Genomic DNA, 27,559 nt, shown 5'->3' on the forward strand with positions numbered 1-27,559 from the left:
CAGAGAAAACAATAACTAACACAGAGGAATTTTAAGAGAACGACTCACTGATCTTCTTCAAGCGCTCGTCTCCTCTGCTGTGCATTGTAATTGGAGAGTAGATGAATGGGCTGGTGCTGGACATGCCCTGTCCCAGAAGGCCTTTCACCTTATGAGGACGCAGACTCATCGGAAGGTTTAACAGAGACACAGATCTAAAGAAATAAGCAAAAAATTGAGAGAGTTTCACATATTAAGTAAACAGAAAGGTCCTGAAAGGTGTCTTATGCTCTCTTCAGTGTCACATGATCCTTCAGAAATCATTCTAGTATGCTGATTTGCTGCTCAAGAAACATTTATTGATATCAGTGTTGACTTTGAGAGTTGAAATACCTCATATTTTTGTGAAAACTATGATATACTTCTTTTAGGATGCTTTGGCAAAAATAAAGTTCAAAAGAACAGAATATTTGAAATGAAAATATTTTGTAAAATTATTGATAATTATTATCAGTCGCAAGGTTTCCATTACAGATTTGTGCAAAACTTCTGCGATATTTCATAAATGTCGATAAAAACAATTGGCAATAAGTCTAATGATAATTCATGGCAAAGGATGTTGGTAGGTTTACGTATATCACAGCCACCGAACTAATCATTATTTTTAATCGAAGAAGTAGATGTGTATCTTTAGTGAAGCAGTGCAGAGAGCCACTTCTGGAAATCTTCGGAAAAGTACCGCGGCGCAGCTGGTATAAACACCAGCTTTGACTAGAGTGGCCAGTGGCTGTGTCAGAGCCGTAAAGCATCAGACGTGTGTAGTGTAAATATTCAAGCATTATCGGAAAGGAAAAAAGCCTTTATGAGGTGTACGAGGTGTTTCTTGGAGGTTATAGTATATTAAAGAATAATCATGTGACTCAGATGACCTGTAAATGCAAAAGAAAAAAAGATACATGTTTTTTGATACATTCCTTTTTCGAGTTGCCTGGAAAACCACCTCATGTGAGCATAAAAATTTTGTGATATATGGGAGTTTTGACCTTATTTAAACCTCCAGCAACAACTCCAAAACCATAGCAACCACCACAAATGCTGACAACCACCTTACAACCACTCTAACAACGCAAACACCTTACAACAACTCCAACGACGTAACCATCTTACAGCAACTCCAACAACGCAACCACCTTGCAACCACTCCAGCAACGCAACCACCTTGCAACCACTCCAGCAACGCAACCACCTTGCAACCACTCCAGCAACGCAACCACCTTGCAACCACTCCAGCAACGCAACCACCTTGCAACCACTCCAACAACGCAACCACCTTGCAACCACTCCAACAACGCAACCACCTTGCAACCACTCCAACAACGCAACCACCTTGCAACCACTCCAACAACGCAACCACCTTGCAACCACTCCAACAACGCAACCACCTTGCAACCACTCCAACAACGCAACCACCTTACAACCACTCCAACTACGCAACCACCTTGCAAACACTCCAACAACGCAACCACCTTGCAACCACTCCAACAACGCAACCACCTTGCAACCACTCCAGCAACGCAACCACCTTACAACCACTCCAACTACGCAACCACCTTGCAAACACTCCAACAACGCAACCACCTTGCAACCACTCCAACAACGCAACCACCTTGCAACCACTCCAGCAACGCAACCACCTTGCAACCACTCCAACAACGCAACCACCTTGCAACCACTCCAACAACGCAACCACCTTGCAACCACTCCAACAACGCAGTCATCCTAGCAATAACCTCAGATCCTAGAAAACCACACCAAATCTCCAGTAACAACCTCAACACCACCCAAAACACTATCAACTAAAACCCAGCAACCACCCACAACATCCTAGCAACCACCTAACAACCAACCTAACAACCAACTATTTCACCCCATCATTTGCTTTATATAACAGAAGCTATATATAAGAAGCAAGAAACAGTGAATATTAGAAACCTAGACTGTGATTTAACCCGTATGCGTTGTTGGGGACGCATTTGTCCACTAGGGGGTAAAGTTGAGTCTTATTTTGACCACAACTTTCTCTGTGTTTGAGCTAATGGATTGATTTTTGGTGCCAAATCTTATTTTTACCCATTTTTGGGGAAAATGCTTTGAATTTTTCAAAAACTCAATGGTACACTGTTGGCAAATTCACTACCCTTTCATTATGTTCATGGATGAAAACATCCACTAAATTAAACTGCTGTAAAAAATGTATAAGATAAATATTTTTTTTTCTTTTTTTTTGGAACAAAAATACTCCTTCAAACGTACAACTTAATTTTTGAAACTTTGTCCATGTTTAGCATGGGAATCCAACTCTTTAACAGTGTAAAAAACTCAGTATGCATGAAATAGCATTTCACCCCCCCTTTAAATTTAATCTAATGCTGCACAAAAACTAAAAAATGCATCAAAGCCAATGTTGCTACTATTCTTTGACATGCCCAAGACTGTTATAAAAAGTAAAAGAAAAAATCCAGCCACAATTATTTTTATATTGAAAATAAGTAATTTTGTGTGTTTTCCCCCCAAATCAGTGACATCATTTATGAACTTGGCAATTAAAAAGTTAAAAACTTGGATTTAAAAAAAAAAAAAATTGGTAGTTTTGTTCAGAACTGAAGTAGATTAACAGATTCATGCAAAATCTGAAAAAAAAGAAAAAAATATGAATCTGATACATTTTTACAGCAGTTAAATTTTTTTACGTTTTCATCCAAGAACATAACGAAAGGGTAGTGAATTTGAGCAATGCACAAATGTTAAAAAAAAAGGAAAAAAAGACTGGCATAAGTCTGTCTGTGTTCTTACTGAGTTACTAAATCAAGCTCTCAAGTGACCAGCTTTCAACACTCCACAGTTCTGTTTCTACCCTTCCTGTTCTCAGATATTCATAGAAAAGGACACAAGAATCACTCTGAACTTTCACTTGATTCTGAACAACGAACCTCTCGACTTTAGAGCTTAAATTTCTCATAACACTGTTGCCAGAGCAACAACATCTCCGAACAGCAATCAGGGCAGTTTAACACTGACATGTACTCTTTCCTATAAGATGTTAACGTTGTTTACTACAACGACAAGATTTAATTATGGAACTTTTTAAAAAAAAAAATCTTAAAATTCGCCCTCTGTGTAAACTCTGGCAGCAAGCAGCGAGTGAGATACTGCATGTTAATGACATGTGAAGAGGGAGCTAACTATCAGGAGAAAAACTCCTTGTCTGAAGTTTTATAATTAAATATCCCTTTAAGGATAAATTAAGGCATTTGAACAACTCCAAAAAAAAAAAAAAAAAAAAAAAAAAGCTCTTCGGAGATGAGCGCTTTGAGAAATGGAGACTTCAATCAAGTGAACATGTTGAGCTTTAGCCACTGGTGGGATTGTGAAATACATCTGTTAAACACATTTATAGGCCTTTCTTTCCATCGCACAAAGAACATCAGCAACTTCCTTGGGACAGATGAAAGGATATGTGAAGTTTGCGCTTCCCATTCAAATGTTTAATTTGGGGAGAATAAAACAAATGAAAGCTGCATATTTAATTTTCATACAGCTTTCTTATGGCTCATAGGCCAACAAACTTCAAAAATGTTTTAAACCAAAGTTAGAGTTCAGATGAGTCTGAGCTGTGGAAATACACCATCAAAAGCCTCTAAGTGGACATTGAGATAAATGTGTTCAAATAAACAATACAACATTATGATTTCATAGAAAACAGAAATATTTCATCATAAATAGTCAGAAGAATGTTTGATGTACAATAACATCCATCCATCCATCCATCATCTTCCGCTTATCCGGGGCTGGGTCGCGGGGGCAACAGTCTAAGCAGAGACGCCCAGACTTCCCTCTCCCTAGCCACTTCTTCCAGCTCTTCCGGGGGGACCCAGAGGCGTTCCCAGGCCAGCCGGGAGACATAGTCCCTCCAGCGTGTCCTAGGTCTTCCCCGGGGCCTCCTCCCGGTGAGATGGCCTGGAACACCTCCCTGGGAAGGCGTCCAGGAGGCATCCGAAATAGATGCCCGAGCCACCTCAGCTGGCTCCTCTCGATGTGAAGGAGCAACGGCTCTACTCTGAGCTCCTCCCGAGTGACCGAGCTTCTCACCCTATCTCTAAGGGAGCGCCCAGCCACCCGACGGAGAAAGCTCATTTCGACCGCCTGTATCCGGGATCTTGTCCTTTCGGTCATGACCCACAGCTCATGACCATAGGTGAGAGTAGGAACGTAGATTGACCGGTAAATCGAGAGCTTTGCCTTACAGCTCAGCTCCTTCTTCACCACGACAGACCGGTACAGCGACCGCATTACTGCAGAAGCTGCACCTATCCATCTGTCAATCTCACGTTCCATCCTTCCCTCACTCGTGAACAAGACTCCAAGATACCTGAACTCCTCCACTTGAGGCAGGAACTCTCCACCAACCTGAAGTGGGCAATCCACCCTTTTCCGACTGAGAACCATGGCCTCGGACTTGGAGGTGCTGATTCTCATCCCAGCCGATTCACACTCGGCTGCAAACCGTCCCAATGCACACTGAAGGTCCTGGTCTGAGGATGCCAACACGACAACATCATCCGCAAAAAGCAGCAACGAAATCGTATGGTCCCCAAACCGGACACTCTCCGGCCCTTGGCTGCGCCTAGAAATTCTGTCCATAAAAATTATGAACAGAACCGGTGACAAAGGGCAGCCCTGCCGGAGTCCAACATGCACCGGGAACAGGTCTGACTTACTGCCGGCAATGCGAACCAAGCTCTTGCTCCGGTCGTACAGGGACCGAACAGCCCTAAGTAGGGAGCCGCCGACCCCATACTCCCGGAGCACCCTCCACAGGATGTCGCGAGGAACACGGTCGAATGCCTTCTCCAAGTCCACAAAACACATGTGGACTGGTTGGGCAAACTCCCATGAACTCTCCAGCACCCTGGAAAGGGTATAGAGCTGGTCCAGTGTTCCACGACCGGGACGAAAACCACACTGTTCCTCCTGGATCCGAGGTTCCACTATCGGCTGAATTCTCCTCTCCAGTACCCTGGCATAGACTTTCCCAGGGAGGCTGAGAAGTGTGATCTCCCTATAGTTGGAACACACTCTCCGGTCCCCCTTCTTGAAAAGAGGGACCACCACCCCGGTCTGCCAGTCCAGAGGTACTGTCCCCAACCGCCATGCAATGTTGCAGAGGCGTGCCAGCCAAGACAGCCCCACAACATCCAGAGACTTGAGGTACTCGGGGCGGATCTCGTCCACCCCCGGTGCCTTGCCACCGAGGAGCTTTTTAACTACCTCGATGACTTCAGCCGGGGTGATGGACAAGTGCCCCTCCGAGTCCCCAGCCACTGCTTCCTCAACGGAACACAAGTCGGTGGGATTGAGAAGATCCTCGAAGTATTCCTTCCACCGCCCGACGATATCCCCAGTTGAGGTCAACAGGTGCCCATCTCTACTGTAAACAGTGTTGGTAGGGCACTGCTTCCCCCTCCTGAGGCGTCGAACAGTTTGCCAGAATCTCTTCGAGGCCAACCGATAGTCCTTCTCCATGGCCTCACCGAACTCCTCCCAGGCCCGAGTTTTTGCCTCCACGACTACCCGGGCTGCAGTCCGCTTGGCCTGCCGGTACCTGTCAGCTGCCTCCGGAGTCCCACAAGCCATCCAGGCCCGATAGGACTCCTTCTTCAGCTTGACAGCATCCCTTACTTCCGGTGTCCACCACCGGGTTCGGGGATTGCCGCCTCGACAGGCACCGGAGACCTTACGGCCACAGCTCCGAGCAGCCGCAGCGACAATGGAGGTGGAGAACATGGTCCACTCGGACTCAATATCTCCAGACTCCCTCGGGATCCGGTCGAAGCTCTGCCGGAGGTGGGAGTTGAAGATCTCTCTGACAGGGGGCTCGGCCAATCGTTCCCAACAGACCCTCACAGTACGTTTGGGTCTGCCGAGTCTGTCCAGCTTCCTCCCCCGTCATCGGATCCAACTCACCACCAGGTGGTGATCAGTTGACAGCTCCACCCCTCTCTTCACCCGAGTGTCCAAGACATATGGCCGAAGGTCTGATGACACGACCACAAAGTCGATCATCGACCTCCGGCCAAGGGTGTCCTGGTGCCACGTGCACTGATGGACACCCTTATGCTTGAACATGGTGTTCGTTATGGACAAACCGTGGTTAGCACAGAAATCCAATAACAGAACACCGCTCGGGTTCAGGTCAGGGGGGCCGTTCCTCCCAATCACGCCCCTCCAGGTGTCACTGTCAAGAAGGCCGGGTAGTCCGCACTGCCGTTCGGCCCGTAGGCACAAACGACAGTGAGAGACCTATCCCCGACTCGAAGGCGCAGGGAAGCGACCCTCTCGTTCACCGGGGTAAACTCCAACACATGGCGGCTGAGCTGGGGGGCTATTAGCAAACCCACTCCAGCCCTCCGCCTCTCACCATGGGCAACTCCAGAGTGGTAGAGAGTCCAGCCTCTCTCAAGAAGTGTGGTTCCAGAGCCCAAGCTGTGCGTTGAGGTGAGCCCGACTATCTCTAGTCGGTACCTCTCGACCTCCCGCACAAGCTCAGGCTCCTTCCCCGCCAACGAGGTGACATTCCACGTCCCTAAAGCCAGATTCCGTGTCCAGAGATCGGGTCGTCGGGGGTCTCGCCTACGACTGTCGCCCGATCCACTATGCACCGGCCCCTTACGCTCCCTCCTGCAGGTGGTGAGCCCACAGGAGGGCGGCCCCACGTCACTCCTTCGGGCTAAGCCCGGCCGGACCCCATGGGGGAAGGCCCGGCCACCAGGCGCTCGCATACGAGCCCCAACCCCGGGCCTGGCTCCAGGGTGGGGCCCCGGCTGCGCCATGCCGGGCGACGTCACGGTCCTTGATTTTAATTTTGCCATAAGGGGTTTTGTGAACTGTTCTTAGTCTGGCCCGTCACCAAGGACCTGTTTGCCTTGGGAGACCCTACCAGGAGCATATAGCCCCAGACAACATAGCTCCCAGGATCATTCGGGTACTCAAACCTCTCCACCACGATAAGGTGACAGTTCAAGGAGAGGAGTTCAGCATTTACTGAAGCTAAGCTGCATAAAGCCACAACCATGAGCTCATTAACATATGAGCTCCCACATATGCAAATCATCTCATTCACATAAGAAATATTTAAAGAGGCAGAAGCAAAATTCAGCCTGTTTAGATCAGAGTAGGACTAGAAAAATGCAAGTGTGACTATGTTTGGTACAAGCTTTCTCACCTGACAATGGGCAGTTTGGTGAAGGGAACAGGAGGAAGTTTGAGTCCATCAGGGAGGCTGATCACCTCCATTCCTGCCGGACACTTTAACGTGTAGTTTTCTAGACTCTGTGAAGAGAGGAAGAGAATGTGTATTGTTATTACTGTGACTGAAACACATAATGAAATTATCAAAAAAATAAGTTAAAATTACAAATAAATAAATATAAATAATAATAACAAATAATATTATATATAAATAAATTTATATAGAGATTAATTATATAGATATAGATAACCCTAAAATGTTATTTTATATATAAATATATACAAATATTTTATTGTTGTTATTATTAATAATGCTAGTATTATTAGTTTTAGTATATTATTCATAGTTATATTTTATATATCTCATTTTAATTATATATATATATATATATATATATATATATATATATATATATATAATTAAAATGAGATATATAAAATATATTATATATATAATATTTTAAATGTAAAACAAACATTACTATTATATTATTATTTATTAGCATTGTTATACATATTTTATATATAACACCTTAACTTAAAATTCTCGCAAACCATTGTACACAAAAAGTATTTATAAAATGGATATGGAGCTAAAATCTGATTGGATGAGCTTTTAAGACTAGTATTCTTCTGGAACATCACTGTTTTTAAGAGCCAACACCACACCTCATAAATCAGCAGATCATCAATGCATCCAAAGTGCACTGAGAGCCCCAAGGGGTGAAATTACCCACAATCCTCGCTCACAGGTCTCTAGCCTGGAGCGAGATTGAAATTGAACAAGGCAAATAATCGGAGCATCCGTTCATCATGCGGGGAGACGTGCATGGCTCACGACTGGTCTATTTTAAGCTCTGTTTTCACAGGTGAGTGTCGTAAATGTGACTTACTACTCTATCTATAAAAAATGTTTACAGCTTTACTCTGCCATCAATTCACACCTCACAGCCTTTCCGATAAAACCAATGATCCCGCTGCAGTCACAAACAGATCCAAACACTCGGAGAGAATCCTGCTGCACTGAGCAACAGCCACGCAACACATTACAGACAAAACAAATACAATGGACGGACAGATTTTTTTATAATACTAATACATATAATATTATTCTTATAATACAAATTATTACATATTACTTTAGTTATTACTATTGTTTTATTATTAGCATTATTATTAAAATTAAAAAGCATAAATATACAATATAAAAATATAAATCATAAATAATAATAATAATAATTATTATTATTATTATTATAAAACAATACTACTATTTAATAATTTATAACATTTTAAGGACAAATATAATGGATGTTTAATGTATGTATAATGGATGTTTAATATTTAATGTGTAATGGAAAATAATGTCATTTTTAAAGTATATATATATATATATATATATATATATATATATATATATATATATATATATCATTAATTACATAACATTAAATACATATCTGTATTAACATGAACCATAATAATAACACTAAATATTATAATTTATTATTATTATTAAAAATTTTAATAATATATAAAAATATACATTTTAAATAATAAAAGTATAATGATTTATAACATTGTTTATTAATAACATAATTACATTAATAATATAAAATAATTTTATATTATTGTTATCGCTATATTTATTATTATTATTATTATTATTGATATGTTATATCTAAAATACAATGTTGTGATAAAAATCAAAAAGGCTTTATAAATATAAATTAAAATAAAAAACACGATTTATTAATATTTGTATATATAATAAATAACAAATCACAAATAACAAAACAAAATGTTATATTTAAAATATTATTAATATTATTTTTACTACTTCTACTACCACTGTTATTAGCTTAGTTGTTCTACAAACAAAAGGAATATCTGAACCCTGAGCAGATGGGAATTGAAAGCTTCATAAAATAGTTGCTGGCAGACTGCCGACCCTGTGGCAGACGGAAAGGTGGAACTAACTTAGAGCTGCCATTAATGATTTAACATGACCCCAAGAAAGATCAGTCCCATCGATATTTCTCATTCCTCACACAGGGGTGCAGCTGGCCCACGGTGAAGTGCCGTCTGAGATGGTAAGAAGGAGAAAGATGAGAGGACGAGAAGAGGTATAATAGACATCCTTCACAACTCTCATGTTGAGGGAATAATAGACCAAAAACCCATCTGGCTCCAAGACCAGACTACAAAAAAATAATTCTAATCCTTTGTAATTTTAGGGCATCGAAGAGGTTAGAGGTGGTCAGTTCATCCAAAGAACAAGTGTGATGCAAGCAATGATGTTAATGCCATTAAATGCAAGAAACTCATAAAATGGATATGTAACAAAGTCAGAATGCAGGGAGGTTTTTTACACTTTAAATTGCCCACTGCAACAGAGTCTTTAGTTCTTACATAGATGCAAACCACACAGTTCAGATCTGAAAACAACTATTTAATAGATGTTCTCTCTGTGTGCATTGTTCATTTGACAGCTCTGAAAGAGACCTGTGTGCATCTCTGGATCGCAGTTGGACAGGATACCCGATATCTGCCTACAATTGAGTTATATAACATTAATTTTAAAAAACAACAACAGGGAAAACCAAAACCAAACACTTCGAGTCCATCTACTCGGAGAACTCTCAATTCGACTTGACTATTTACAGAAACCTAGAAACCAAATCATAAAAAGACCGCAAAGAAACCTCTGCTTTCAATTCATCGTGCCTTATGATCTCATTTTCTCTATTTTACATACTTGAAGTGTAAAAGAAAAAATTCAGCCTTTTTAAGATGCGATATTGGCAGGCCACTGCAGAAAACGAAGGTTTCTATCAGTGCTTCTTGGTTAAAAAGATTATCTTGAAAAGATAAACGAGTAGAAAGAAAATTAGATTAAAAAGCCGTCAGACCAGTCAGAGCCAAAGTGATTCATATTCTTACTAATGGACACTAAAGTGTCTGTGAGATTGAGAGAAAGTGGGTAGGTGAGAATATTTCTCTTAGTAAATGATGAAGGATCTGGCTATAATCTCAAACCACGGTACTCGAAATAAATATATATCCTCATTTAAATGCATCAAAAGGAGAAAATTGTCTGTTAACTAGCTATTTGGTTTAGTTTTGTATTTTTTTTATAAAATAAAAGGGAAAAAAATACAAAACAGTATGCATGAATCATATTTCTAACTCCACCATGCATCTGGGCACAGTTTCTAAATTATTCTAAAATGTTATATCATATGATTTCAATAGCCCTTCCTTCCTCGGTTCTCAACATTAATCAGAAACATTGCAACAAAAGGAACCCAACACATAAGGTATTCACAGTCTCTGATGTGGCCTTTGCGTGTGACCCCAATTAACAGGGTGAAAAAATGTTAATCGCTCATTGAGTTTTTTCTGGTACGACGTCACTGCTAATCAAATGGTGTCTTTTCTATGAAGTGATTGATTTAGCAGGAAATACCTCACACGGATGTTTGCCAAATCTTATCGAACAAAGGAAACTAAATCTCACAGATGATCTTTGTCTCACTGATGCAAATAAACTTCTTAAAAACAGACCTAATCAAGATTCATTCAAATTCAGAGGAACATCTGGAACATATAAGTGAAGTGACATTTAGCCAAGTATGGTGACCCACACTCAGAATTTGTGCTCTGCATTTAACCCATCCGAAGTGCACAGACACAGAGCAGTGAACACACACACACACACACACACACACACACACACTGTGAGCACACACCCGGAGCAGTGGGCAGCCATTTATGCTGCGGCGCCCGGGGAGCAGTTGGCGGTTCGATGCCTTGCTCAAGGGCACCTAAGTCGTGGTATTGAAGGTGGAGAGAGAACTGTACATGCACTCCCCCCACCCACAATTCCGTCCGGCCCGAGACTAGAACCCACAACCCTTCGATTGGGAGTCCTACCCTCTAACCATTAGGCCACGACTTCTATTAGGTCGACATTATTATATATTATTATATTAGGTCGACAAACACTAGTCTCCCTTTTTTCAGAATTTTTTTTTCCTAGTTTTCCTCATCTAATTTGTACTTTGTGATCAACAAACAAAGGCTGCACGATAAATTGCATGTGAATAACATCAACTACAAGATGCTATCCTATCAATATGGGCCAACATTTCTAAAGAATGCTTTCAGCACCTTGTTGAATCAATGCCACGTAGAATTAAGGCAGTTCTGAAGGCGAAAGGGGGTCAAACACAGAATTAGTATGGTGTTCCTAACAATCCTTTAGGTGAGTGTATACATGGAAACATACTGTACACACACACACATACACACACACACACATATACATATATATATATATATATATATATATGCATATATATATATATATATATATATATATATATATATATATATATATATATATATATATATATATATATATATATATATTAGAGGTGGGCATAGATTAATTTTTTTTTAATCTAGATTAATCTCACTGTGATTTTGAAATTAATCTAGATTAAAATGGCTCATTCGAATTCAGCCGAAGGCATTCAGAATATGTGTGTTACCCAAATAAAATGGACAAACAGTAAGTCTTTGAGAAGGGGTTTATCAAGCTAGGTGTTGCATTAGAAAAGGGGCTCATCTCCTGTTTCCAAAATGCATCACAAAGTGCTTGAAAAAGCTGTAAACTAATTCCACATTGCACAAGGTGCAAACAACCTTACGCCTGTTTCACACCAATGTTTAAGTTTTTTTCAAGTTTGTAGGTGTCAAGGTACAGAAACCAAATAATTAAATGTAAAATAGCACTGGATAGTCTTCAATGTAAAAAATAAATATACAATCAAACCTACATTTATTCAGACACCTTCAACTTTCAATTTCTCACATTATTACAGTTTTGCTATATATATCAAAAATTATATCTGGTGTCTGAATAACGCAGCACGTTAACGCCGATAACGGCCCACCACTAATATATATGGGCAGGAATTATTGAGGGGTGGCAACATATGGCAGACGTATATATACTGAATTTAGTCACAGTTATCACAGTTTGATGATAAATATATGTGGACTACAAAAGGACACAGGTTATCATTTACAAACTTAATCTCATGCAATCAATGTCTTGCATTTGAAACAGTTATAACAAACATTAACATATAAGGAATAAGTGACCATACCCCATAAGCACCACCACACTCACTAATGCATACAGTATGCATCAACATGTAATTAAGAGCATTATAAAAGGTTCAGTGTTATCAATATGTCAATTTATTATAAGAAACACAAGACATTTACAGATGGGGAGACTGATTTTCTACTGTTCAGTGTTAATCACCATCTAACTCAACCAGTCAAGAGCTACATTTAGCCTTATATGTTATATGAAAATGGTCTCTGAAGCATAGGTTTTATTAGCTGACAATAATAATAAATAAATAAATATTATAGGCACAAATACAAATGTACTTTTAGAAATTGTTTTTGAAAAATATGGTGTTATTGTTTTGACAAGTTTAAATTAAAACATCTATGAAAACTTATGTGATATTCCTTTAAAATAATGTTTTAGCATATCTTTTTTTAAGTATATTTTACTATGCAATTTCTTACATAATTTCTTTGAGTTAGACCAAACTTTTACTTTGGTGAGACAGAGTTTCTGTGTTTTTTTAGTTAACTATTATTATTAGTTAATAGGCCTTCTTGAAGTATAGCATACTCTACTCTGCAATAGTACTATATTTCTGTTTGAATTTCTTCATATTATACAGAAATTTTATTTTGACAGGTTGTCATAAAGACATTGCCGTTTCTGTCAGTCTGTGTATATGATAAGAATGAATGACGATAGTTTTATCAAATGAAATGGTGAAATCCTCTCATAGCGCACTGACGTGCACATGTGTAGCATACATCATGCATCAATATAGTGAAGAGCTGAAAACACCACGCGTGCTTCAGTGTGTGTGTGTGTGTGTGTGTGTAGTAGTGCACACATTCCCAGAGATGTGTATAACAACACCTTCAGGGCCTCTGCTGGCCAAATGGGTGCCCTAAGCAGGATTGTATTGTTGTGCCCCCCTTCCTCAAATATGATGATGGAAAAAAACTACTATAGGGGTGAAAAATTACTTTAATCAAATAAAAAACTAAATTAATAAATTGTATTATTTACAAATCACAATTGTAGCTCTCGACATTTACCTGTGGCTTTAACTTCATTATTACTCTTATTCATTTTATAGTCTCAAGCATTCAGAAATCATGCAAAAGGAAACTAAGCAGTTTTACTATGATAAAACCATGATTTATTTGTGTAAGGGTTGTGATATGCACGTTTTTTGTTGAAGAAATATAAAGACTGTGTCATCTATAGCAAAAAGGTGGCCAAAAACGAAAGATTAAATGAATATTTTAATGAAATGTTTGGTCAGTTAGGAAGTAGCCTAAACAACGATTTGATCGTACTGTAAGTGTAACAGCAGCAATCACATGGCATTTGTAATAACATGTACATAAATTGTTTATTTTGTATTTGCCTACATTATGTATTTTAACAGTGTTATTATTAACCAATCATTATTGCCTCATTATTTTTTTATATAATGCATTTTAAGCCATTTTAAAGGCTATTGATGGCTTAAGTCTGTTTTTATAGCAACAACAACAGCAACAACAAAAATATTACAGTACATTTATACTTTGTAAATTATTAGAGTTTGGGGATCGCAAATCATTTGAGTCAGTTTGGGAATTCGGAGCGGGATCGCGAATCATTTGAGTCAGTTCGGGAGTTCAAAGCGGGTTCGCGAATCATTTGAGTCAGTTCGTGAGTTCGGAGCGGGTTCGGGAATCATTTGAGTCAGTTCGGGAGTTCAAAGCGGGTTCGCGAATCATTTGAGTCAGTTTGGGGATCGCGAATCAGTTTGAATCAGTTCGGGAGTTCGTAGCAGGATCGCGAATCATTTGAGTCAGTTCGAGAGTTCGGAGCGGCTTCGCGGATCATTTGAATCAATTCGAAAGTTCAAAGCGGGTTCGCGAATCATTTGAGTCAGTTATGGGGATCGCGAATCATTTGAATCAGTTCGAGAGTTCGGAGCGGCTTCGCGGATCAATTGAATCAATTCGAAAGTTCAAAGCGGGTTCGCGAATCATTTGAGTCAGTTTGGGGATCGCAAATCATTTGAATCAGTTCGGGAGTTCGGAGCGGGATCACGAATCACGAAAGATTTGCGCTCGTAAATTTTCAAATTGGCCATAACCTTTAATTTGTTGCTGGGTGGCAAGGCTTTCTTTTAGGGTGGCATCTGCCATATATACACATAAATACAAACACACACTACAGATTTTATGAAAATAATTAACTAAAAACAATACACAAATAAATACATAAATACAGATCAAAAATACATAATATTTACTCACAGTTTATACTGTATAAAAAGTAAACCCTTTAGAATGCCGTGATTTTGCATTCTGAAACAAACCACTATTTCTTCCTTGTGGAACATTTTTACTAAAGTGTTTTTGATGGGTCAGGACAGAAAAAAGAAAGATAAAATGTGTAATGCGAAAATGTCACAGACTCAACAAAAAGTCTAAAAACATGACTGAGGTAAAAAGCCTGCAGCTGTCAGCAGAGATGAACTCGAGCGCCCAGGTTGACGTGAGGACTGCTGACGGGATATAAGCAAAGATGACTGTCACATAAATTATGAATAATGCATAAGCAGGGCGCTGAAGTCCACTGCGATGAAATTACCCACTGCAGATGAGCACTTAAACCCAGCAAACACGCAACATGCTGACAAATGCTTCTCAATTGGAGGAAGAAATGCAGGCAACAAAAAAAAGTGTTGTAAATTGAGATCCACTAAAGCTGGGAGGAGACGGAAAACTGACAACCGACTCAGAAAACTGCCGTTTACAGCAGTTCAGTGAGGACGGAGCACTAGATTGGACGTTACTATAGTCCATCACAAAGGTCCGCAGAACTACCTCACATCTTTCAGCTGAGAGAGGGAAGGGCTGTTGCTATGGAAACCATCAACACCCAGGAATGTGAGGAAAGGGCCAGTGAGGGAAAAGTGACTCGCTAAACAATTGAATGAAATGTTCAGATGAGGGTTTGCGTCTCTTTAGTCTTCGTTCACAAAAGGCATCATATTCAAACTGCATGTAATTGCATGCCGTCTAATCAGGGTATAATTACTGACTTTGCACAGCGACAAGTGGGACGACACGTGGGTCACTGACTTGATGTAACGCACATTTTCGAGTCAAGTATCAAATGAAAGGGTTCAACGCCTGAGGGAAAGACTTTAGATGACAGAACACAGCCAAATAGAAATGACAAGCATACAATCATATGCATATACACCATTAGATGTACCTCTTAAAATATCATGAAAACAAACTCTGATTGCATTAAATTGGTGGTTATAAAAAAAAAAAAAAACTAAATAAAGTTTCAAAAAAAACGAAACTAAAGATGAAAAACTAAGCAAAATAAAATGAAAATAAAATAAAAAATCTGAAATAAAGCAGAAAATGTAAATACAAGTTATTAAATAAAAACATTAAACAGTCAGTCAAGGCAACACGTTTAAGTACTAATTAAAATAAAATAAATCTACATATAAATATTTTAAAATGATAATAACAATGACAAAATTTCAGAAAAATCACAAAACATATTTAAATGAAAGTAAAAATATAAATAAAAAACATTTTAAATATTAATAAATTATATAAAATATTCAAATACTAAAAAAACACTGATTAGAGTAACAAAACAAAAAAAAGAAGTATTTCAGTGCAGCTGCTAGTTCCGAGTGCTTTTAAGCATGTCGCTACACTAAAATGTAGTGAATTTCAGTGCATTGCTAGTCTGTTGCTAGTGTGTTTTGGGTGGTAACTGGGCATTGCTTACAACTAATAAATGTTTTTAGTACATATTTATATTTATGCCTGGCTTAGCAAAGAGCGCTCAATATTCTGAATGCGTTCACCAGGTACATCATCCTAAACTCCATTTCAAATTGCTTGTCTGTGTTTCTGTCAAAAACGTCTCTCCCTCTCCCAATCTCCCCAGAGCCGCGCTTAATATTTCAGGGACAAAGGTGCTTTTAGCAAGAGCCTGAAAGTGAGAAAGAGGTTGTTTTGTGAGGTGGGCGTGTGTGTGTGTGTATGTTGGCCATGAGAGAGACCTAGTGAGTGTGTAGCTTGTGGGGGCTGTAAAGTAGGGCTCCACGATATTGAAAAAAAAACTCACATTGCGATATTTCGTTTTTCTGCTATATATATTGCAACATGAAAAAAAAATGAAAAAAATAAAAATAATAATAATAATAATATATATATATATATATATATATATATATATATATATATATATATATATATATATATATATATATATATATATATATATATATATATATATATTAATGTAATGATTTTGTAGGTGAGTAAATTATCATAGAAGATAAACAAGTTACAAGATAAATATAATAGAAAAAAAGATCCAAATGAAATTATGCTTTATATTTTTTCTGGCTACATCTAACAGTGTTCAAGTACAGAAATTGAATAATCAAACGTGAAATAACACTGCATAGTTTTCACTGTATAAATTAAATATAGTAAATCAGAGTTAAAGCTACAAAAGTGATTTTTCTCTGTTTTGTTGGTTTAAGATCCATTACACAGAAAGCAACGTGAACATACTATATGCAATATTTGCATTCTTTACACATTCATTTTCTCTCAATTGTTTACCTTCACCTAAATCTTAAGCAACTGTGTTTACAATGATACTTGCATTTTGACAATTTTGCGCATGTGTCATTTCAGGCACAAACAGATGAACGCGTCAAATCCCCAACGGTAAACTGATGCTTGGTTCTCTTGATGATGTACTAACATAAAGTCTGCGCAGGGCGACGCGACATGACCACAGTCGCATCCGCTGTACACACGGTGTCTGTGTGTAAGCAAAGAAGATAATCAGTATGCTATAAATATAACTATCTGTATACTTAACATTGCGATAATCGTGATATCGATGCTGGAATGATATATCGCACAGCCCAAATGTAAAGGTTGTGAGTATGTTTGTTTAAAGCTGTATGAGAGTGAGATTAGCTCAGGGCCACGGAGACCAGAGGAGCCACGCTTTTTATCCAGTTTAAAAGGTCTGAAATAACTTTGATTCATGCAAACTTTAAATCCATGTACCTCACTGCATATGACTGAACGTCACAGAACATGCCTGGATAACATTAGACCCCAAAATGTTATTTTAATATGATTTATATCTATACATTTCTATATTTTTATTTTTTTAATAAAATAAAAGCTTGCTTTGTAATTACAATCATAGTAATATGAATCATACTTTATTATATGTAGTTTTTTCTTGATTTTAAACCAAATTTTATTACATTAGTACACACAATTATGTTTTAAAAATGACTGTATTACAGTATTTTTGTATTTTGTTTAAAAATTTTAAAAAAAATTATATAATAAAATATTAAAATTAATTCATATTATTATAAAAATAAAAGAAGAATCAAATTGTTTTATGCAAAATGTAATTTTCTCATCTTCCTTTTTATTTTGAAGTGAAATGTGACCAGGCAATATTTCTGTGAGATATGTATTTTGCACACGTATAAACAATAAAAATAAAAAAAATGAAATGAAAATCTCCATGCCTGTATTTAGATTAGAGTTGGACAATTAATTTAATTCACATTTACAGAATCAATGTGTCTATTTAACACAGAGAGTTTCCTGCAGGTCATTTAGACGCATCCATTCACAAAATGTGCTACTAACTTCTAAATAAAACTAAATTAACACCACAGACATCAGAGTGGAACTGAAAATGAATCTCTGTGTTGCAATTTACACCTTTCATCCGGTGAGAATTTCTCAAGTGCCTTCGCCAGCTCTCTAAATGAAGCTCTTTATTTGGCATTTCTTGACAAACGTCGTCAAAAATAGCAGCCGAACGAACACATACCTCAAATAGCTTCTTTCACACTGCTCTGTGCAGACAACACAGGCCTGCTGACATGTGAGCTCTGGCAAATGAAACTTGACAAAACACTAATTAGCCGACAACATCACTTTCTTTTTCTCTGCGTCTCTCTCGGTCTGCTCTGCTGCTCTTTCAGTCTTTTACCCATCATTTCTATCCATTTCCTGACAATAAACTCCTAAACTCTGGGGAAATGTTGTTTAGTGAGGTACTTAAAAACAACACGAAACTGCATCTGCAACACATTTAACTTGAGTAATGTCACATATTTAACAACTGAAAACAAATATTCAAGAGGGGAGTAATAATGAAGGGCAGGACTTGTTTTTATCCACTTTCTTGTACCCTGCACAAGAAAGAACACCTTACACTAGTGTTCCATTCACAGTAACAGAGAGCTTTATTAAGAAACCAATTCGTAATCGGATCTGCTTGACCAACTTTTGGTTCTTTATTTATCTGAACCTTAGCTAATTTTCAAGAAAAACAAACAAACACATTTTTAAAATAATTAGAAGCAAAAATCTAATATTTTCGATTGTCAATATGATTTATGTTTTTGTCTCAAAATAAGTCTCTTTTGTTCACCAAGGCTGTGTCCATCCATCAAATTCACAGTAAAACAGTAATATTATAGAGTATTATTACAACTTAAAATAACTGTTTTATGTTTTAATATATTTTAAAATGTAATTTATTCATGAGATGCAAAGCTGGATTTTCAGCATAATTAATATCCTGACTTGCTGCTTCAAAACCATTATATATATATATATATATATATATATATATATATATATATATATATATATATATTACCCATGTTGAAAACAGCCGTGTGGCTTTAAATTTGGGGGGAAAATTTGCTAATTTATTTTATTTTTTATCAGGATTGATGAATAGAAAGTTTCAATGAACAACATTTATTTGAAATAGAGATTTTGTAACATTAGAAATTGCTACAGTGTTATTTATAAACAATGCATTGCATTCACATTGAATAAAAGTGTTATGTATATATTTTTTTTTTTAATTGCAATGACTCCAAACTGTTGAATACTAGTGTTTATTGAAATAAATAAAAACATGAATAAATTGAAACTTTTTCTAAAGTTAATATTAAAATTAATATCTACAATCCAGTTCCATACTAGCTTGTCTCTAGTGCATAATGCAACAGCTAATATAATATTGAATTTTGGTCTCTTCTGCCCCTATTTTATATCATCTTTATGAAAAGTGCCAGTAACAATTCAGAAATAGCATGGAAAATAAAAGATTTTGTCATAAAGTGGCTAAAACCAAAAAATCTAAAACTATTATATATATATAAAATACATTAAACCACAATTCAATACAATTAAATAACATAATTAAAAAAAAAAATCTTTACAAAGGAAAAAAACAAACTTCTCTATAACCTCATCGCTTTCTCTTGAAGCATGTATCTGCCACATCTGCAAATATGTTTCTCCACCTCTTTCTCTCGGTCTGCATTAATTACTTCATAACACAAGCATCCACCTGTTATCTGTAGGCAGAGCAATTGTTCACCACAAAGCTCTGCCTTGAATAAAACATCCCCATCTTTTCTTCAACTATCATTCTGTCAGGACTGACAAAGACGGCACCCCTCATCTGCTCAAAAGTAACTCTCTGAAACTCCTGCTCTGTTACCCCATCAAGAGTCCGGCTCAACACTGATCAATGTCCAGCAGATGTGTTTGATTCAGACACCTCTGTTCTGTACAGTGTCTTTGTGTTGAGGGCGTTTCTAACAACCGCTGCTAACGGGAAATCATTAGTCGTTATACAGTAGTTGTGTATTGCATCTGATTCCCTGAAACTGTCGCTCCTCCCCTCGTCTCTCAGATTGCACACAGTTGTAATTCAGCTGGACTGAGCAGCTCTCCTCAATCAAACATCAGTCATGTCAAAAGTGGGATGCTTACTGCAATTCAAAAGAACAGGGGAAACTTCTGAGAAGCCAACGCTGTGATAGTGATGTACGATTTATGAACTTGAAAGTGATGTTCTAAAGCATGTTCTTATTAATATGTGATTAATTATAAATCCCTTGAAAGTAAAACTACAATATTAAAACCATAAGATATAATGTAACCAACAGCATTCAAGGGATATAAAATGGATACATGGTTTGAGCGATGACTCAAAAGGAGTCTTTTTTTAACCGGTTGACTGAAACAAATCGACTTGCTAAAGATGAATCAAACTTTTCAACTCAGCATGAGAATGATTAAATTATTTGTGGACTACATTTGAGCTTAAAAAAGGAGTACATTTGAACTGTAAACCAGAGTGGAATTCCCAAAGCCTCTGGACTTACAGACATAAAACAATCAAGAATTGTTCATTTACAGGAATAAATGGCAAATTGTAGTAATTTGTGTCAATTTATTGTGAAGAGGAAAACCCCTTGAGATGTGACATCTCGTTTTCAAGGGGACCTCAAAAAAAAAAAAAAAAAAACGTACTTCACATACATACAAAGCCTACATACTAACAAAACAAAGACAAAAGCTCTCCATCACATCAAAACCACCCATTTCATCTCCAATTCAACCTGCAAAACAGTTGCAACTGGTATCCAAATGATTAAGAAGAGACATATTAAACTGGTAGAAGGAGGAAATTGATCTAAAAGACCTAGGCAAAGCATTCCAATCAGAAGGGGCTTTAAATTTAAATGCTCTCCTCCCACTTTCCTTGGATATCTTTGGTACAGAAAAGAAAAGATGGTCCGTGTCTCTTAGGCTATAAGATGTTTGGTATGGAATCAAATATTGTTTCAAATAAGATGGATAGTTTGAAAAAATGCATTTGTAAACAAACTGCAACCAGTGAAACTGCCGTCTAGAATTTAGTGAAAGAAGATTCAATGACTGATACATTTGGCAGTGATGTGTTCTAAATGGACACCTCAAAACAAATCTGCAGATACTATTATAAATCACATTCAAAGGTTTAAGACTGATATCAGCTGTGTTCTGATAAACAACATCCACATAATCAATTATGGGCAATAATAGTCGAGTAATAATTTTTAATCTAACCTGTTTTGTAAAACAATTAATTGAGCAGTATAATATTCTTAAACTACAATTTATGTTTTTTACAGTAGAATCTATATGAGTTCTAAAGGTAAGTCGGGAGTCGAGCCAAAGGCCTAGATATTTAAACTCCTCAACATTCTTTAGAGGTGTACCATCCACAAATTTAACATGAAGAGAATTATTTTGCTTATGGAGTGCAGTTCTAGTTGCAAAAAGCATACTATAAGACTTGTTTTAATATTAACAGAATGTAGGCGCTTTCAGCTACTTCAACAAGCTAAGAAAAATTGAACTTTAGGCAAATGTAGAGCAACTATAGATTTATGAGAATGAATAATAAAAGAGAATAAACTATAAGAAAAAATAATGAAATTGAATGTACAGTTATGAAATAAACATATTTGGGAATAAACAAACAAATAAATAAGTTGCTGAGTGCATTTTTTTTTTCTTTAATTTAAGCAAAGTTCATAAATATATGCAAACCAGTTCCACACTAGCTTGTCTTTACTGCATGCAACAGCTAATTTAATATTTAATTTTGGTCTCGTCTGCATTATTTTGTATCTTATTCATCGAAAGTGCCTGTGACTATACAGAAATAACTTAGAAAAAAGTTACTTAGTCATAAAAATAAAATAAAATAAAAGCAAAAAAAAAAAAATTTTAAATGTATTTTTTCTCAAAAAATGTATAATAGTAAATACTTTTTTTTTTTAATGTAAGTAAATTAATACATCTACTGTATGCAAACAAATATTAGACAATAAATATATGAATACCTCAGTGAACAAGTGACTGACTTAAAGCTGCAGTAGGTAACTTTTGTAAAAATATATTTTTTTACATATTTGTTAAACCTGTCATTATGTCCTGACAGTAGAATATGAGACAGATAATCTGTGAAAAAATCAAGCTCCTCTGGCTCCTCCCAGTGTCCTATTGCCATTTGCAGAAATACATCGCTCCCGGTAAGAAACAACCAATCAGGGCTGCGGTCCGTAACTTTGTTTGTGTTCAAAATGTAGAAAAATTTATATAATAACAAGTATACCATGAATCCGTTTTCCAAACCGTGTTTTTAGCTTGTCCTGAATCACTAGGGTACACCTATAATAAGTGTTTATATTCGGACTATTTTAGATTGCTTTGGGGATACCGCGGCGGAGTAACCCAGTACCTTTGTGATTCTTCATAGACATAAACAGAGAGAAGTAGTTCCGGCTACGATGTTCTTCCACAAGATGCAAGCAGTTCTGTTTATTAACCGCTAGAGCGTCAAAAGTTCCCTACTGCAGCTTTAATACTTTTCTTTATATATAAAATCATAGCAACAATAACCAATCTGGTTATATATCCGGTTTATGTAAACACAAGAAAAACACAGCTTATAATGAAGCCTGTTAGCAACTGTTCATTTTCCCTTCATTTTTGACATTACTAAGAAGAATAAACAACTTTGCGACACCTAGGACAACATAAAAATGCAGGATTGTGGGAACCAGACCTAAACGGAGCGTGAGGGGAAAAATAGCACGATTATTATTATACATTTAGTCATTAAGCGAGGACACAAAGTCAAATCCAATGAGAATGTAGAAGCAGCAGAAAAACGCAGGTAAAACAGTCCTATTTAGACATCTACTAAACATTAACAAGAAGAGGAATATGCTTCAGCATTCTCTCAGGCTGTTATTTTAATGTTATTAAATGAAATGTCAATGAAATAATACCTGCAAATACCTTCATTCTCACACATGCCACATGCATAATGAAAGGCTTATTTGAGTTAAGTGTGTAAGTCATTAAAATGCAAAATATCATCATTGTTTGTCAAATATCTGGCGTCAACTTAAAAGAAGGCCTGAAATTCCATTTAAAGACCCCAAAAAAGATCACATTGCTCATTAGACAAAATAAGAGTGATTCGTTTGGCTCTCAAAGGAGAGAGGAGTGCAGAAATGGGTTTTATCAGAACATAGGGAGCCATTGTTGCTCTGACACTGTGTTGAAAACAGCGTTCGACCAATCCCTGAGCTCAGCCGAGGGAACTCTGGATTTGTTCTGTCTGGTAGGAAATGATAAGCTTGACAGAGCTCAATACCCAAGAGCTGCAGGCCCGACCGTGTGTGTGTGTGTGTGTGAGGCAGGCAGGATTACAGCACACCTCTGTGGGGACAGGACGCTGTGAAGTGGACTATGGCTGAACAACAAAAAAACAACATCAATCTCTTTTCAAAGACATGGAGGCTTTCAGGAAAATCCAGGTAACACACCACACAGAGCACATACATCCATTACTTAACAAATGAGAGGGACCAACATATATTTAGTAGTTCAGTATTATTATTATTTTCTTTCAAAACACTGTAGGATAAAATGCAAAAAAAAAAAAAAAAATGATCATGCAAATTCTTTTAAATCAAAACTGTTCCTAAAATTACAAATAAATATTGTGATATTTCAGATAAACACTTTATATTTTATTTTATTTTATTAATAAAAAAAAAACATTGTTATTAATTAGTTTAACAGTTATTAATTTTGTTCACTATAATTAAACTATAATTAATAAATTAATATAAAATATAAATCGTATAATTAAAATAGATTCAACTACAATTATAAAGTATATTTGATATTATATTTCAGTGTATTATACTTGTGGTCTTTTTAAACATAGTACCCTTTTAAGGAGCTTTAAAACAGTTGTACTTTTTGCTAGAGACTCAATTAGCCAGCTGTTTTTTTTTTTTTCAAAAGAGTAATTTGACTGTTATTTAACTTTATTACTTCGGGAAACTGCACTTTAAAAGTAGCTTCGCTGACCCTGCATTCGACAAGCTTCTAAAGAAATAAAGAAAATAAGTCACTGTGCAAAGAGAGAGATGACCCTCTAAAGAGTATGACTGAGAGTATAATATGACGATTCCATAAAATACAATAACAAGTGCTCAGCGCAGCAGAATCAATCTACACAAACGCACTCTAGTGAACGGTTTATCCTCACTGTCTCTTTCTTTTCATCTCCTGTCTTTAAGATGAGTGCCGTCTGTCTGAATCTCTCTGGGTACATGATGGGTGTCTAAATGAGCTGACAGCATCTACAGCCAGCGTTTGTTTGTTTTTGCTTGATCTGTGCATATTTATTTCTCTCCTGATTCAGACAAGACAACTGTTTCACTGGAGAAAGAAATGGATTATGGATAGAGGAATTTTCACTTCACAAGACATTAACTGATGGACTGGAGTGTTTTTATCAGCTGTTTAGACTCTCATTCTGACGGCACCCATTCACTGCAAAAGGATCCATTGGGGAGCAAATGATGTAATGCTATATTTCCCGATGAATAATCAAACTAATCTAATCTAAGTACATTTTTTGTAAATCTTCATTTTTAGGTTAATTATTCCTTTAAGGAACCGAAGATTGCTAACAATGGTTGCAAAAATGGCAAAAGAGCCCTAAAAGTTAACTGGAGGTCTTCAAAACTAAATATGTAAAGTTTGAGGGCATTTGTGCATTCGCCCCACATCTCACCCTGATCAGAGAGGAAGTCCAGCATAGTGTGCAGTAGAAAAGAGAGATGGCTTCCCCATACGACGAGATGCATAAACCAGCTCATGAAGCAACTGTAAGTGTACTGCCGCCCACCCACCATGGGTCCCTACAAACAGAGAGGAGGAGAAAGCATTTAAAACACACACAAAACACCACTTTTGATGGATTTACTTCACATGAGCCTTTGTGTTTCCACCTTTTAATTGGTGTTTCGGTGTAGCCTATTCTTCGCTCTTGCAGCTTTTTCTTTCCTTTTTCCACTCTTATGAAGTTCATGTTAGTCGAAGTTTCTTATAAGTAAAGTCATCATTTGGTTATTGACGACCATTTTCACATGATGTTTTTGTGGCTGTACCTTTAAGACTTCTTGACAACAACTGTCCATCAAAACCTTGTTCTTTACGTCCCCTTTAACTGATGAAATATAACGTGACATGGAGGTCAAACTCGGTCAAGCTTTGTTTGTACATACAGCATCTTTTTCTGCTCAAACTGTCAGAAAGGCATTATAAAATTTACAGTCCTAAATTACATCATTCAACAGCCGAGTTACCAAACTCATCCATCAGGTGACTCACACGGCTGTCACTGAAGAGAGAGAGTGAAGTGAAGCTGATCCGTGCTGCTCTGGAATGATTGCGTGGATTTATCACTCCACACTGTTCTGCCGCTCACATGACTATTTATTTCACACTCACCTTACTTTCAAATCATGCAAATCCACACCAAGCTTTACAGTAGAGTTTTTGTCTGCACACCAAACCAAAGGGATCAAAAACTGCAACATCTAACGCTTTTTAATCAAGAGACTGGAACCAAACGTCTCCAAAAAGCGGTTTAGAATAGAGCGCTACAATACTACTAAAGTTTACTCACATGGTATTTATGAAAAACCTACTACAGATGTTAAAATGTGAAGTACAGACACTATATCCCACAATTCAATGTGCTCAAACAAGAAGCAATCATGAGGATTATTAACTTCCTCTTGCTTACTAAAAGTTTCAGCCATATTTAGGTGAACATGCATTTAAAATGTGCATTTCTACATACTTCCCAGATGTAACTTGCTTAAATAAACATGCATTTTTTTTCTGTGATACATAAAACATTACAGATTCATCCTTATTTGCATTCTACCCATCCTAAAAAGCAAATCCGTTTAGTAAAATAAAATCAGAATTCACCCAGATCTTTGGGTTAATATTACCCATATTACAACTATAGAAAAGCATGTGATTGCTCTCTTCAGACTTTATAGTTGTAGAATTATGGACTGCATGGTCAAAGTTACCATGATTTTATTTATTTATTTATTTTCAAATATGTGAATTTATAAGTGAATAAAGAATTTGGCAACTGCAATAGTATGCAACAAATGGATCAGTGGCAGCAACATGCAAAATTGATGTTATTGTATGTCCCATGTCTGTCCCAATACATGACTTATGCATAAACCTTGCAGTCTGAAAAGTACATGCACACAAACAACAGAATTCAAATAAAACCCTAATATATATATATGTGTGTGTGTGTGTGTGTGTGTGTCTGTGTGTGTGTTTGCAAAAAAAAAGATGAAACCCTACGAAGACCAGATTCGGGCCAAATCTCGGTGGATTATTACATGTAAATGCAGAAGCTTTATTTCCCACACGTCTCCTCCTGGAAGCAACTACAAATGGATAAAAAGCAAACCTTTTTATTATACATAAACTTATCTGCATATAATTTCCATGTGCATTTGGCATCCAGACACCCATTTGCAGATACTACAGCGTATCAGCCACATCAGAAACATATTGGGGCCATGTTACAGCCTGTAAATATCGTCTGTGTGGATAAGACATAAAAAAAAAAATTGTCTAGCATAATCAGATCATTGCATTAACCTAAAAAAAAAGAAGACATCCAAGTGGGCTCTTATTAGTTAATTCGTTTAATATTAATAACAGTTCAATTTGTACAATTAATATAATTTTATTAATATATTGCATTTATTATTAAATATATTAATATATGCAATATATTACACTATAAATTAAATTATAATTTTAGAAGATATCTGATCCTAGCACTGGGGGGCCCTTTTTTTTGTTTATCAAATTCAGTACAGTATGGACCAAAAAAAGCATGCATTTTCCACGCGCCCAACATTAATTCACAACACATAACCCCATCAAAATTGCACTGTTTACAACAGCTGCTGCACATTTAGCAGCCATTTATTAAAAACAGCCACTTCGCTCCCTCTTCAACTAGAAATCAAACATCCCTCTGTAGTGCAGGGATCATAACGGCTGGTGCGAGCAGGCCGCGAAGTCTCCAGGAAGCGTTTTAGAGTTCTCCAGGGTCTGTTGCAGTTCTGTGTTCAGTCTTTGTGTTTTCACTGGACTTTCGAAATCCCTGTGCACAACGGTTGAGCTAAACGCAATCAATCAGAGGTTGATGATATATTCGCTCTCTCTGTGCGTAAAGAGAGCTGAGCTCGAGAACTCCCAGGCCAATTAAAAACCCATTTTCTCTTCTCTCTCTGCACTCCATGGTGTCTCTATTGACCCGAGCCCTCTTCTCTCTTTTACTTAA

General features: G+C 37.1%; 1 pseudogene; it reads right to left on the reverse strand.

Moving 5' to 3' along the window:
* Nucleotides 1-27,559, reverse strand: part of LOC113120215 (trafficking protein particle complex subunit 9-like) — a 139,495-nt pseudogene that overhangs the window by 98,264 nt on the left and 13,672 nt on the right.

This window comes from Carassius auratus, chromosome 19 (genome assembly GCF_003368295.1).
Source record: "Carassius auratus strain Wakin chromosome 19, ASM336829v1, whole genome shotgun sequence".
Lineage (NCBI taxonomy): Eukaryota > Metazoa > Chordata > Actinopteri > Cypriniformes > Cyprinidae > Carassius > Carassius auratus.